This window comes from Triturus cristatus, chromosome 7 (genome assembly GCF_964204655.1).
Source record: "Triturus cristatus chromosome 7, aTriCri1.1, whole genome shotgun sequence".
NCBI lineage: Eukaryota > Metazoa > Chordata > Amphibia > Caudata > Salamandridae > Triturus > Triturus cristatus.
Genome location: NC_140590.1, coordinates 351,883,780 through 351,897,867, shown reverse-complemented (window position 1 = coordinate 351,897,867; position 14,088 = coordinate 351,883,780). Strand labels below are relative to the sequence as shown.

Genomic DNA, 14,088 nt, shown 5'->3' with positions numbered 1-14,088 from the left:
AGCGCAGTAGGATACCTGTGTCGCGGTTGGAGGTGTGGTGCCAGCTTGTCTGTCAAGTCCACAATTGTTAGACGGACCGGGAGGGTCGGCCGAGGACAAGGGGAGAGGTCTCCGGGGAGAGCCGTCTCCAGTGATCGTACAGACAAATAACTTCCCCCCCACAGACAGATACCACACAAGGAGAAGATTTAGCGTTCTTTATAAGCACTTCTTAAGGTACGATGAAAGGGTACAAGGAGGTCTGGACTCAGGGGTCCCCTCGATTCAAGTCTCTCAAGATGGGAAAAGGGGGTAGCGGGACAGTCTGGTTACCAGTCTGGTAGTTGAGATGGTATGGTGGGTAGCTCACAATCCTCGAGCTTGGTGGTCTAGCTGGTACGGGCCGCGGCAGCGCCAGCAGGTCCCGGTGGAGATGGTCGATACACGGTCCGCGGCAGCGCCAGCAGGTCCCGGTGAAGATGGTCGATGTACGGTCCGCGGCAGCGCCAGCAGGTCCCGGTGAAGATGGTCGTTACAACGGGCCGCGGCAGCGCCAGCAGGTCCCGACGAGGATGGATGTTGCAGAGGGCCGCGGCAGCGCCAGCAGGCAGGACGATAGTTCACAAGATAGGGCTACGGCAGCGCCAGTAGTCCGTCAAGGCTGAGTTCTCTCGGTGTCTCTCGACTCCAGGATACAACTGCCTTCCTGCTCCGGAGCTGCTCCAGTTATAGGGCAGGCGCCCTTTGATGTCCGGACCCTCGCACTTGGAGGTCGGAGGGCCCGGGATGAAGGTGTCCAGACACCCAGCAGGGGGTGGAGCCAGTGCCTGGGGGAGCTGGAGGCGATCGGCACCTGGCGGGGGAGAGTCCTTGGCGCTTCGTTCTCCCATTGACCTGCCAAGTGGTCCGCTCACCTCCTGGGTGGATGGTGGTGCCGGGATGTCGGGCCGGCCAGGCCCAGGGTTAGGGTCGGGTGGAGGCCACGCGGCCTCGTGGCGCAGGGCCCAAGATGGCGGCTTGACCCGGTCGGGGGAGCCGGTGGTGGCTTGGGCCCGTGATACATGGAGGTCCGAGGCCAGGAGTTCCGTCGGGAGACGGGGTGCGGATGATTCTCGTAGGTCACGCCTGGCGGCCCGGGGCTTGGGCCCTGTCATGCGGGGAGGGAGCAAGCCCTTCGTGTGGCCTGTCCAACATGCGTCCCCCCCAGCTGAAGGCGGGGAGAGTCACCCATCTTCTTGGGGACTCTCCTCGTCGAGGCGGAAAAAGCGTGACAGGCCATCTGCGTTGGCGTGGTCTTGGCCCGGTCGGTGCTCCACGGTGAAGTCCATTCCCTGCAGGGAGATGGACCAGCGCAATAGTTTTGGGTTCTCCCCCCGCATCTGCATCAGCCACTGCAGGGGTCGATGGTCGGTTTGTACCCGGAAGTGGGTACTGAAGAGATAGGGCCGGAGCTTTTTGAGGGCCCACACCACTGCGAAGGCCTCCCTCTCGATTGTGCTCCAGCGCTGTTCTCGGGCCAGGAGACGTCGGCTGATGAAGGCCACCGGCTGGTCATGACCCTCGGGGTTCAATTGGGAAAGAACCGCTCCGATGCCGTGGTCGGAGGCGTCTGTCTGTACAACAAATTCCCGACTGTAATCGGGGGCCTGGAGCACAGGGGCGGTGCACAGGGCGGCCTTCAGCTTTTCGAAGGCCGCTTGACAATCGGGGGTCCAGTTAATCCGCTTCGGCTGGTTTTTGGACGTGAGACCCGTGAGGGGCCCCACAATGCTGCCGTAGTCCCTCACGAACCGCCGGTAGTAGCCGGTGAGCCCCAAGAAGGCTCGGACCTCGGTCTGGGTGACGGGGGGCTGCCAGGACTGGATGGCAGCAATTTTAAGTTGCAGCGGGGCCACCAGCCCGCTTCCCACCTGGTGCCCAAGGTAGGTCACGGACCCTTGACCAATTTGGCATTTGCCGGCCTTAATCGTGAGGCCGGCCCGCTGGAGGGCCTGTAGGACCTCTTGGAGGTGGAGGAGGTGGTCGGACCAGTGGCGGCTGTATACAGCGATATCGTCCAGGTAGGCAGCGCTGAACTCTTCGAGCCCCGCCAAGACCTGGTTCACAAGACGTTGAAACGTAGCGGGGGCATTCTTCATGCCGAAGGGCATGACCTTGAAGTGGTAGTGGCCATCGGGGGTAGAGAAGGCGGACCGTTCCTGAGCCCGGGGTGTGAGACCGATCTGCCAGTAGCCCGCTGTTAGGTCGAAGATACTGAGGTAGCGGGCGGCCCCCAGCCGGTCGATCAATTCATCCGCTCGGGGGATAGGATGAGCGTCGGTCCGGGTGACAGCGTTCAAACCCCGGTAGTCGACGCAGAATCTCAGTTCAGGTGTGGTGCCGGGGGCAGCGGCTTTGGGGACCATTACAACCGGGCTGGCCCAGGGGCTGTCCGAGGGCTCGATGACCCCGATCGTGAGCATTTTGGCCACTTCCTCTTGTATGCAGGCCCGTACCCGATCTGGTACGCGGTAGGCCCGGTGTCGGATAGGGGGACTGTCCCCGGTGTCCACGTCGTGCAAGCACCAAGGGGTGACCCCGGGGGTGAGGGAGAACAGTGTAGCGAACCGCAGCAGGAGGTCCCGGCAGCCCTGGCGTTGCTCTGGGGTGAGGGCATCGGAGAGCCGGACCCCGTCCACGGAACCATCGTTCTCCTGAGTCCTCAGGAGATCCGGGAGGGGTTCGGAGTCCTCCTCTGCCCCACTGTCCGTAGCCATCAGGAGGCTGAGTTCTGAGCGCACAAAGTGTGGTTTGAGTCTGTTGGCGTGGAGGACCCGAAGGGGGTTCCGGGGGGTCCCCATGTCGATGAGGTAAGTGACGGGGCTTTTGCGCTCGACCACTTTGAAGGGCCCCGTCCACTTATCTTGCAAGGCACATGGTTCGGTGGGGGACATCACCCACACTTGTTGACCAGGTTCGAACTCGACGGAGGAGGCATTGTGATCATACCATCTCTTCATGTCCTCCTGGCTGGCCTCGAGGTTCGCCTTGGCCATCTCCCTGAAGCGCCGGGTCTGATTGCGTAGGGCCAGGAGGTACTTGAAGACGTCTGGAGGGGTCTTTAGGGGGGCCATCTCCCAACCTTCTTTGACTAGGCTGAGGGGCCCTCGCACAGGGTGCCCGTACAGGAGTTCGAAAGGGCTAAAACCGAGGGACTTCTGGGGAACTTCTCGGTAGGCGAAGAGGAGGCACGGGAGTAGTACATCCCACTGGCGACGGAGGGGCTCTTCCAATCCCCCAATCATCCCCTTGAGAGTGCGGTTGAATCGCTCCACTAGTCCGTTCCCTTGGGGGTGATAGGGGGTCGTGAATCGGTAGGTGACCCCGCACTGTTGCCAGAGGGACTTCATGTATTTTGAGATGAAGTTCGTGCCTCGGTCGCTGACGACTTCTCGGGAGAAGCCCACCCGGGAGAAGATCCCCATAAGGGCCCGGCCAACCACCGGAGCTGTTACAGTTCGTAGGGGCACCGCCTCGTGGTAGCGGGTGGCGTGGTCCACCAGTACCAGGATGAACCTATGTCCTTGTGCCGTGCGGGGGTCCAGGGGCCCCACAATGTCTATTCCTACCCTCTCGAACGGGGTGGTGACCACTGGGAAGGATTGCAAAGGGGCTTTCAGCTTACGGCCACTCTTCCCGCTGGCCTGGCACGTGGGGCAGGACCGGCAGTGGTTAAGGACGTCGTTCCGCATCTTCGGCCAGAAAAAGTGAGTCACTAGGCGACTGTAAGTTTTGTCCTGGCCCAGGTGTCCAGCCAGGGGGACATCGTGGGCCAGAGTGAGCAGGAAGTCTCTGAAGCGGAGAGGTACCACCAGTACTCGACCGGCCCCTAGCTCTGCGATTCTTTGTTCGCTGTATAGCAGGTCGTTGTCCCAATAGACCCAGTGAGTTCCGGTGGAGTCCCCTGCGCTCTGGGCGCTGGCCTGCTGGCGGAGTCCCTCGAGGGAGGGGCAGGTCTTTTGCTCCTGGCGGAATTGTTCTTGGGTGGGCCCCCCTTCTTGGCGCCACTGAGCCAGGCCGGGCAGGTCCTGGGGTTGCGCGCCCTCTTCGGTCGTTGGTTCCGGGGGGTTGGCCTCGTCGTTGTCCTCTACTGGAGCGACCGGGGGCGGAGGTGCTGGCCATTCCGGTTCTTCTGGTCGGGGGACGGCACGGGCGGCCATGGACCGGGTGGTTACGCAGGCCCAGTCCGGGAGGCCCAGCATCCCCAGGTGCTCTCTTCTTTCGACGGTGGCCCACGGGGAACTCTCAAGGTCATTCCCCAGGAGGCAGTCCACGGGGGCATCATCCCGGACCGTCACCTTCAACAGGCCAGAGACCCCCCCCCCACTCGAAGGGGACGCAGGCCATTTGACACAGACTTTCGGAATTGTCGGCTGAGCGGACGGGGCAGAGAATGTTCGGCAGGATCTGCTCGGGCTTCACCAGGTGACAGCGGACGGCTGTCACACTGGCGCCTGTGTCACGTAAGGCCTCGGCCCGACGCCCATTAATGGTCACCCACTGGCCATATTTCCGGGTGTTGGCAGGTAGGGGAGCCCGCGGGACCATGTCTTTTCCCCCTAGGCACGCTAGAACCATGGCGGCCGGTTCCCACTCTTGCTGGGCCGGCTCATACTCTTCCTGTTCCTCTGATAGTCGTTCTTCCCCCAGGGTGGCGGCAGCCACCTGGCGGGGCTTGGGCGTTTGGTTCTGCGGGCAGCTCGGGTCATTGGCGTAGTGGCCGACTCGCTGGCATCGGTGGCACGTGACGTTGGCTCGGAACCCCGGACGCATCGGGGGGTTGCCCCGGCCGGCCGGGGGCGGGGTGCTGGCCACGGGTGTCGCCGGGAGGGTGTCTCTCCCTCGCCCCTGGCCTCCTCCTCCTCCCCGAGGACGGTGCTGGCCTTGGTTGCTTCGGTTTTGCTCGTGTGGTCCTCTCCGGCCCACTCGGGTGCTTTCCCATCGGTCAGCTTCAGCGGCGAGCTGCCGGGGGTCAGTCAATTTACTGTCGAGAAGGTGCTGCCTGAGCTCGACGAAACAGTTGTTCGACAGGTGTTCCCATACCATAAGGTTAAAGAGTTGCTCGTAGGTCGTTACATGGCTCCCCTTGATCCAACCCTCGAAGGCTCGGCTGAAATAGTTGACGTACTCCACCCAAGTTGTACCCGGGATCCGGGTGCAATCTCTGAACCTCTGACGGTACATCTCGGGTGTGAGGCCGTAGCGGGTGAGGAGGGCAGCCTTCATGTGGTCGTAGGACGACATTTGGTGATCTGGGAGCTGCAACAGGGCATCGCGGCCTTCATTGACGAACCTCCCCCATAGTCCGGCTCCCCAATCACTCCGGTCGATCCGGTGGGAGGTCATGGCGATCTCGTAGGCTTTGAACCACTGTTGTATGTCGTCTTCTCGGACATACTCTCGGACAACATCCTTGGGGATGAGGACTTTTTTCTCGGTTGCCCCCGGGGTGTGCGGTCGCTCAGGCACCCCCGGTTCTTTATTCTGTTTCCGAAGTTCTATTTCCGCCAGTTTGCGCTCGTGTTCGAGTGTTATTCTTTTTTCCTCAAGCTCTCTCTGTCTCTGTTTTTCTTCTCGTTCTTCTCGGAGCCGCAGATGCTCTAGATTTAGTTTCTGCTCGGCTAACTTTAGTTCACCGTCCATCTTGAGTCGTGCCATTTCCAACTCGTGTAATCTGGTTCTTTCTCTTTCTTGGATCCCCTCCTGCGAGAGGCCCGTTCCCCGCTCCTCGGGAGCCGTGGCGTTCCCCTCCGGTGCGACACTGTTTTGGTCGGCGGATCCGGCGATCCCAGTTTCTGCCCATGACTCAAGGGCGCGCTTCAAATCGTCTTTGGTACTCAGGCCGGTGGTAGCAATGCCTAGTTCCATGCAGAATTGTTTAAGTTCGCGGTGGCTATATTCTTCCAACTTATCCATTTGGAACTTTTCAGTGGAACCGCTATCTTTGGCTGACATCGTGGTTTTGTCGTGGGGTGAGCTACTCTCTGTACGAATACGCGTTGATTCGGATCGCGCCGCTGGCCACCAATGTTAGACGGACCGGGAGGGTCGGCCGAGGACAAGGGGAGAGGTCTCCGGGGAGAGCCGTCTCCAGCGATCGTACAGACAAATAACTTCCCCCCCACAGACAGATACCACACAAGGAGAAGATTTAGCGTTCTTTATAAGCACTTCTTAAGGTACGATGAAAGGGTACAAGGAGGTCTGGACTCAGGGGTCCCCTCGATTCAAGTCTCTCAAGATGGGAAAAGGGGGTAGCGGGACAGTCTGGTTACCAGTCTGGTAGTTGAGATGGTATGGTGGGTAGCTCACAATCCTCGAGCTTGGTGGTCTAGCTGGTACGGGCCGCGGCAGCACCAGCAGGTCCCGGTGGAGATGGTCGATACACGGTCCGCGGCAGCGCCAGCAGGTCCCGGTGAAGATGGTCGATGTACGGTCCGCGGCAGCGCCAGCAGGTCCCGGTGAAGATGGTCGTTACAACGGGCCGCGGCAGCGCCAGCAGGTCCCGACGAGGATGGATGTTGCAGAGGGCCGCGGCAGCGCCAGCAGGCAGGACGATAGTTCACAAGATAGGGCTACGGCAGCGCCAGTAGTCCGTCAAGGCTGAGTTCTCTCGGTGTCTCTCGACTCCAGGATACAACTGCCTTCCTGCTCCGGAGCTGCTCCAGTTATAGGGCAGGCGCCCTTTGATGTCCGGACCCTCGCACTTGGAGGTCGGAGGGCCCGGGATGAAGGTGTCCAGACACCCAGCAGGGGGTGGAGCCAGTGCCTGGGGGAGCTGGAGGCGATCGGCACCTGGCGGGGGAGAGTCCTTGGCGCTTCGTTCTCCCATTGACCTGCCAAGTGGTCCGCTCACCTCCTGGGTGGATGGTGGTGCCGGGATGTCGGGGCCGGCCAGGCCCAGGGTTAGGGTCGGGTGGAGGCCACGCGGCCTCGTGGCGCAGGGCCCAAGATGGCGGCTTGACCCGGCCGGGAGAGCCGGTGGTGGCTTGGGCCCGTGATACATGGAGGTCCGAGGGCAGGAGTTCCGTCGGGAGACGGGGTGCGGATGATTCTCGTAGGTCACGCCTGGCGGCCCGGGGCTTGGGCCCTGTCATGCGGGGAGGGAGCAAGCCCTTCGTGTGGCCTGTCCAACAACAATCAACGTGCAAGTGAATCTGTAACAGCAGATGCAGGCACGTTCCCTCATGGCACCCAAGTCTGGCATTGTTCTTGGGACAGGCTGTACCCTGCAAGAGATTGTTTGTAAGAATGAAGATAGAGAGTCTGCCAATATCAATGTCAATGAACATAGCACATGCTACACTGCTAATACACATCAGGTAACTATGGAGTCGTGTGTGTGCAATACATACAGGACACATATGCCAGCTTGCTGGCACTCCTACAAAAAGCAAGATACACCTGTTGTTTGTCAAATATACATGACATGCCCTGAAATGAGCTGGGGGCCAGTCTGAGTGAAGAGCCACAGATATCACCGGAGTGACACACAAACACATAGCTGCATTGGAAGGATGTCATCTCATCCAGACAGCTGACTGCAAGGCACACGCACAGGTCACATGGAATGTCAAATCTACATATCAAACACAGTGCGATGAAGGGGTACATGTGACAACACAAAGACACAGCCATTGAGACAACGCACACATGTATGACTGGGAACATATGATGTCCGATGCACACAGACCCTACAGCCGTTGGAATCCACCTGTGGCATGGTGTGCGTAGATGTGTTCCATGCCCATCTCCACACAGACCCCTGTTGGATGCACCAACAGCAGATGCAGTTGACGGGACACTGACATCAAGCTCATGGGAACACATGACACACACCTGACATAGTCACAAAGGGGCACGCTGATCGTGACATGTCAGTTGATAGAGTGTCCCTGTCCCTGGCATCAGGAGACAGGTGCGGGTGTTGATGACTGTGCCATCCCACCGCTGCTGTGCATGACACAGTTGGACTACAGACACACATGTGGCAAGTGGCGAGGTGATGTGTGCCACATAGTGCCCCATCACACATGACATGTGTCCACAGGTCATCACACATCAATTGTGCAACTAGATGAGATGACCTGTGCAATATCACTGGCTGCCACACCTAGGGCCTGCACATGACAGTATGCAATGACAAGTACTTGATGGACATCCTTGTGCGACTCGTAGCCCTCCATTCCTGGCATGTGTACGCCTGTATTACCATTGTAAGCGTGTGAAATGCGTACCCGTACGGGAACTACTGGTAGTACACGTACGTGTACTAGTAGTACAGTGCGTACACGTACGTGTACTACTAGTGCGTACCCGTACGTGTACTAAGGTAGTACACGTACGTGTACGCACTGTAGTACTATTGCGTACACAGTACGTGTACTACTAGTAGTACAGTGCGTACACGTACGTGTACTACTAGTGCGTACACAGTACGTGTACTACTAGTACGTACCCGTACGTGTACTAAGGTAGTACACGTACGTGTACGCACTGTAGTACTAGTGTGTAAACGTACGTGTACTAAGGTAGTACACGTACTGTGAACGCTCTAGTAGTACACGTACTGTGTACGCAGTACTAGTACAGTGCGTACACGTACGTGTACTAATGTGTACACAGTACGTGTACTAGCTAGTGCGTACCCGTACGTGTAGTACACGTACGTGTACGCACTAGTACTACACGTACTGTGTACGCACTAGTAGTACACGTACGTGTACTACTAGTGCGTACACAGTACGTGTACTACCTTAGTACGTGTACTACCTTAGTACACGTACGCACTAGTAGTACACATACGTGTACTCCTAGTATGTACACATACGTGTACTACTAGTGCGTACACGTGGAACAGTCAGTTGGCCACAAAATACAATGTTGCAAAGTGGTTGCTGACTTGACATGATGCTCAAAATTTGAACGATGCGAATGCTGTCATTGGTGTATGTTTAAAGGGATTGGAGTAAATGTACAATGCTAATGAGTCTGACCAATCACTATGTACTCCTCTAAATGAATGCCCCTCAGCAAGACAGATATAAGGCAGCCAGAACCCATGAGAGGGCACTTGCCTGCACAACTTTCCAGTCGACCACACTGCTGCTGTCTCTGCTTCCTCTGGACTATGTCACGTACTGTGGAGAGGGCCCAGCCATTCACCCAGGAGGAGAATGAGGCCTTGCTGGACGTCCTCCTCCCACAGTACACCAAGCTGTATAGGAGACCAGGGGGAGCAGGTGAGTGCTGAGTTCACTACCTTTGCCTATGCACCTGTTGTGTGACTGTCAATATTGTGTCCAGGTGGGACAAACATGCAATGTTGTTTAGAGTGGGTCACGGGGGGGACATTCTGATGTCTCTCATGCAGAGCATGATGTAGTTCCTGTGTGCACTCCTCACTTGCATTGTGCTTACTGTGACTTTCACTGCATAGTGCATGACATATTCTGCCTGGCAAATCCTTTGTGGCTTTTTTCCCTATTGTCCTGAGGTGATTCAGTGGTCCCCCCGGTGTGACAGGTGACTGTACCCACAGATGTGTATGAGTTGAGTGGACCTGTGGTGAGAGTGTCCAAATGATGTATACGGCCTCATGGACATTGATGTGTGTGAATGTTCCTTGTCATGTGGGTGAGTGTCTATGTGAAGTGTTGCACCACAGCTGCATGGAGGAGGCAACAGATCAACCCATCTGATGTGACAAGTAAGCCATGCTGTGTGTCTGACTTGCAGAGCTAGCACGACACCTGTGACACCCCACTGGCAAGTGGCACATGTGCAGAGTGAGGGTTGTATCCGCTGCTGTCAATGACAGGTGAGTGATCTGTGCTTGGGTGTGTGTTTAGTATGCTGATGGTGCGTCAGTGTAGTGGGACATGTGACTGCTTGGCATGTGCTGGCCATCAGCCTGCTGTTGCATGTGCTGCACAGTGTGTGGCATGATCAGTGAGTGTGTCGCACCCCTCATGCCAACCTGTTGACTTTCAATGCCATGTAGTGCATTGGGGCTTGCACACAGGCCATTTTCTTATTGTGCATGATGTAATTCCTGTCTGCATCCTATGCCCTGTTCAACATTTCAAAGATGTTCAAATGTGTGTCTCTGAGACATGGAGCAGGAGTATTGATGTTGTGTCACTTTGTCATCCTGACATGTAACTGCCTACGAGAAGGAGGGGATCTGGAACGACATTGTCAGGGCCGTGAGATCTGCGGGGGAGCATAGTCGGCAGCTGCCACAGGTCCACAAGAGGTGGCAGGACATCCGGTGCTGGACCCGGCAGATCGCCCGGGTCCAGCTGGGGCTCGACCCTCCTCGCCCCCACGGCGGCCACCGACGCCTGACCCCCCACATGAGACGTGTCCTGGCGGTGGTCTTCCCTGAGCTCGATAGGCAGTTACAGGAGAGACTGCAGCAAGGAGGGGGTAGGTACATGGCTGTTTGTCGTATTATGTGTCGCCAGCTTTTGGAAGTGCTCTGTAGCCTGGATACACTGCCAGAGTTTATATGTGCTGTGCATTTCCTGTTCCCCAATGTCACCTGGTGCTCTTTTTCATCCCTTCCCCTCCTTGACATGTGTCCCCTGGTCTGTGTGTAATCACATTTGCACATGGTCATCTAGGGTGCCAGTAAATCGAAGTGCACATTGCTTTCTGCATCATGTGGGAGGGTGGTCCGCGACTTCTGTTGGTACCTTGCCTGTGCCATGACCAGTTCACTATGTTGGGGGTCCATATTTGTTGTCACAGATGATGATTCTCAACATAGGAGTGTGAGCTTTCAAATGAACTCCCTTGCAGCATGCATGACCAATGTTGTGGCCTTAAACATGATGTGCATGAGTGGGAGATATGCATAGTGCCATGACGGTTGAACATGGTACAGTCAGATCATTCCAGGGCCACGGAGCGGTGTGCCCACTACAGTCCCCTGAGACACCCTGGCCTCCTAATCATGTGTGTCATCCAACACTGTGCACATTCTCTGTGGGTTCAACATAGGTCTGCCTCTGTGGCATATTTCCCTGGCCTAGTTTGTATTTTGCAAATGTGTGCTACATGTGTCCACTGGACAGGGATACACCATGTTGCTTGTGCATACTCACACTGGGCAGTGCCTGTGTGGCTATTCACAACAATCTTTGTCACAAATATGTGTTGCCAGCCCCACGAGGTGATGTTGTGTAAATGAAGCAATTTTTCATGCACAGTTATTGTAACCCTGAATAAGAGGTGTCACTTCGTGTTCTGTATCAATCACATTGACTCAGGTAAGGGGGGGTGTGCGGGAGAGGCATACATGTGCAACCCTGATTTTTCATTACCAGGTCTGACTTGTGTGTGAGACTTGGCTGTACAGAGAATCATCGTGCAGTGCCTCTGTGATGCTGGCCACTGCTTGATGTTCGTGCTTTGCAGCCTGTGTCAGTATTTTAAAAACATGAATCCTGCTCATACATTTTTGGCACCTGTGTGTGGTTGAGATGCAACGCAGTTTGGACTTTGTGTGCTGACATCTATGTGTACATTCTGGCTGGCCATGAGGGGGTCCCCACAGTACAGCTAGGCTTTTTTCAACACAATTGCAGGCCCATTAGCTTATGCATTGTCCTGGGTGTGGACATGTGTGCCACTCCAGATGACAGGCAGTAGGTCATATGTGTAGCCAACTGTGTAATCAGGTGACGGATGGCCATGTGACAACTGACATAATTCAAGTTGTTACTACCAAAATATTGTACCTTGGCACTCACAGCACTTGTCAACAGTTGTTCATGTTTTAAATGTGGAAATTTGAAGATTTGTGTTAAGAACACTGATGTGCCTGCATGAAAAAAGTCTCCCAAGGAAGTGCACACCAAACGACATTTCCACTTTCACGGAACACGCTGGCACCTTTTCAAAGAAGCCACTGTTAGAATTACATGGTGTTGCAGATTCTCCATATACATGTTCCCACAGTGGTCTTGATTTTGTGAGACTCCTTTGCCTAAAGAGTCTCAAGATATCAAGACCTCTGTGGGCCCATGTATATGTACTTTCTGCAACACCATTTATTTCTAACAGTGGCTTCTTAGAAAAGGTGCCAGCTTCTTGCTAGTCACTGTACTTGTGTTTTAGGTATGTAGGAATGCCTTCAGGGACAAATTGGACCCTTTCAGCACTATGCATGTGTGTAATCACGGCCTACCACACAAATGGTACTTGTTATGCAGGGTATTTGTGCACCTGACTCACAATTGTGGGCATTTTATCTAGTGGAATTGAACCCTATTCCTTCCATGAGAGACAACATCTTGGTGGCTGGACCAGCACCTGAACATTCCTATCACTCCTGGGATGTGCGTGACAGTGTGTGTTCCCTTTGGCTATCTTAGTTTTGTATGCAGTTACATGACTATACAGTCTTGTGGCATGAATTCAGGGTGTGTATTGTGCTGCATCCACCATGGGTGGGTATGCATGTGGTATATGTCCTCACACCCACATGTGGTGTGTCATGCAGTGTGTGAAAGACATCCATCCTCCTGGGAGTGGGACACTGCTGTCAGTGATGTGTTGTAATAACACTAAAATCATAGTCCAAAGTTAGGGATGCGTCCATACCACCATGTAGGTGTGGTCATCTGATAATGATGTACACCCCCCCATATCTCTGTCCACTGGTGGGAGTCATATGCACCCACCCCTCATATGTATGGACACTGCTGGGAGTCCTCTGCACCCACCCCTCATATCTCTGTCCACTGCTGGGAGTCCTCTGCACCCACCCCTCATATCTCTGTCCACTGCTGTGAGTCCTCTGCACCCTCCCCCATATCTCAGTCCACTGCTGGTAGTCATATGCACCCACCCCTCATATGTCTGGACACTGCTGGGGGTCATATGCACCCACCCCTCATATATCTGTCCACTGCTGGGAGTCCTCTGCACCCACCCCTCATATCTCTGTCCACTGCTGGGAGTCCTCTGCTCCCACCCCTCATATCTCTGTCCACTGCTGGGAGTCATATGCACCCACCCCTCATATCTCTGGACACTGCTGGGAGTCATATGCACCCACCCCTCATATCTCTGTCCACTGCTGGGAGTCCTCTGCACCCACCCCATATATGTCTGGGCACTGCTGGGAGTCATATGCACCCACCCCCATATCTCAGTCCACTGCTGGTAGTCATATGCACCCACCCCTCATATGTCTGGACACTGCTGTGAGTCCTCTGCACCCACCCCTCATATCTCAGTCCACTGCTGGTAGTCATATGCACCCACCCCTCATATCTCTGTCCACTGCTGGGAGTAATATGCATCCACCCCCATATCTCAGTCCACTGCTGGTAGTCATATGCACCCACCCCTCATATGTCTGGACACTGCTGGGAGTCCTCTGCACCCACCCCTCATATCTCTGTCCACTGCTGTGAGTCCTCTGCACCCACCCCTCATATCTCAGTCCACTGCTGGTAGTCATATGCACCCACCCCTCATATCTCTGTCCACTGTTGGGAGTCATATGCACCCACCCTCATATGTCTGGACACTGCTGGGAGTCCTCTGCACCCACCCCTCATATCTCTCTCCACTGCTGTGAGTCCTCTGCACCCACCCCTCATATCTCAGTCCCCTGCTAGTAGTCATATGCACCCACCCCTCATATGTCTGGACACTGCTGGGAGTCCTCTGCACCCACCCCTCATATCTCTGTCCACTGCTGGGAGTCATATGCACCCACCCCCATATCTCAGTCCACTGCTGGTAGTCATATGCACCCACCCCTCATATGTCTGGACACTGCTGGGAGTCCTCTGCACCCACCCCTCATATCTCTGTCCGCTGCTGTGAGTCCTCTGCACCCACCCCTCATATCTCAGTCCACTGCTGGTAGTCATATGCACCCACCCCTCATATGTCTGGACACTGCTGGGAGTCCTCTGCACCCACCGCTCATATCTCTGTCCACTGCTGTGAGTCCTCTGCACCCACCCCTCATATCTCTCTCCACTGCTGTGAGTCCTCTGCACCCACCCCTCATATGTCTGGACACTGCTGGGAGTCATATGCACC

The 14,088-nt window shown here is 55.8% G+C and overlaps 1 protein-coding gene across 4 annotated transcripts in view; it reads right to left on the bottom strand.

Moving 5' to 3' along the window:
* Positions 1 to 14,088, bottom strand: part of LOC146809647 (uncharacterized) — a 977,933-nt gene that overhangs the window by 782,910 nt on the left and 180,935 nt on the right. The gene's annotated exons all lie outside the window — the stretch shown is intronic.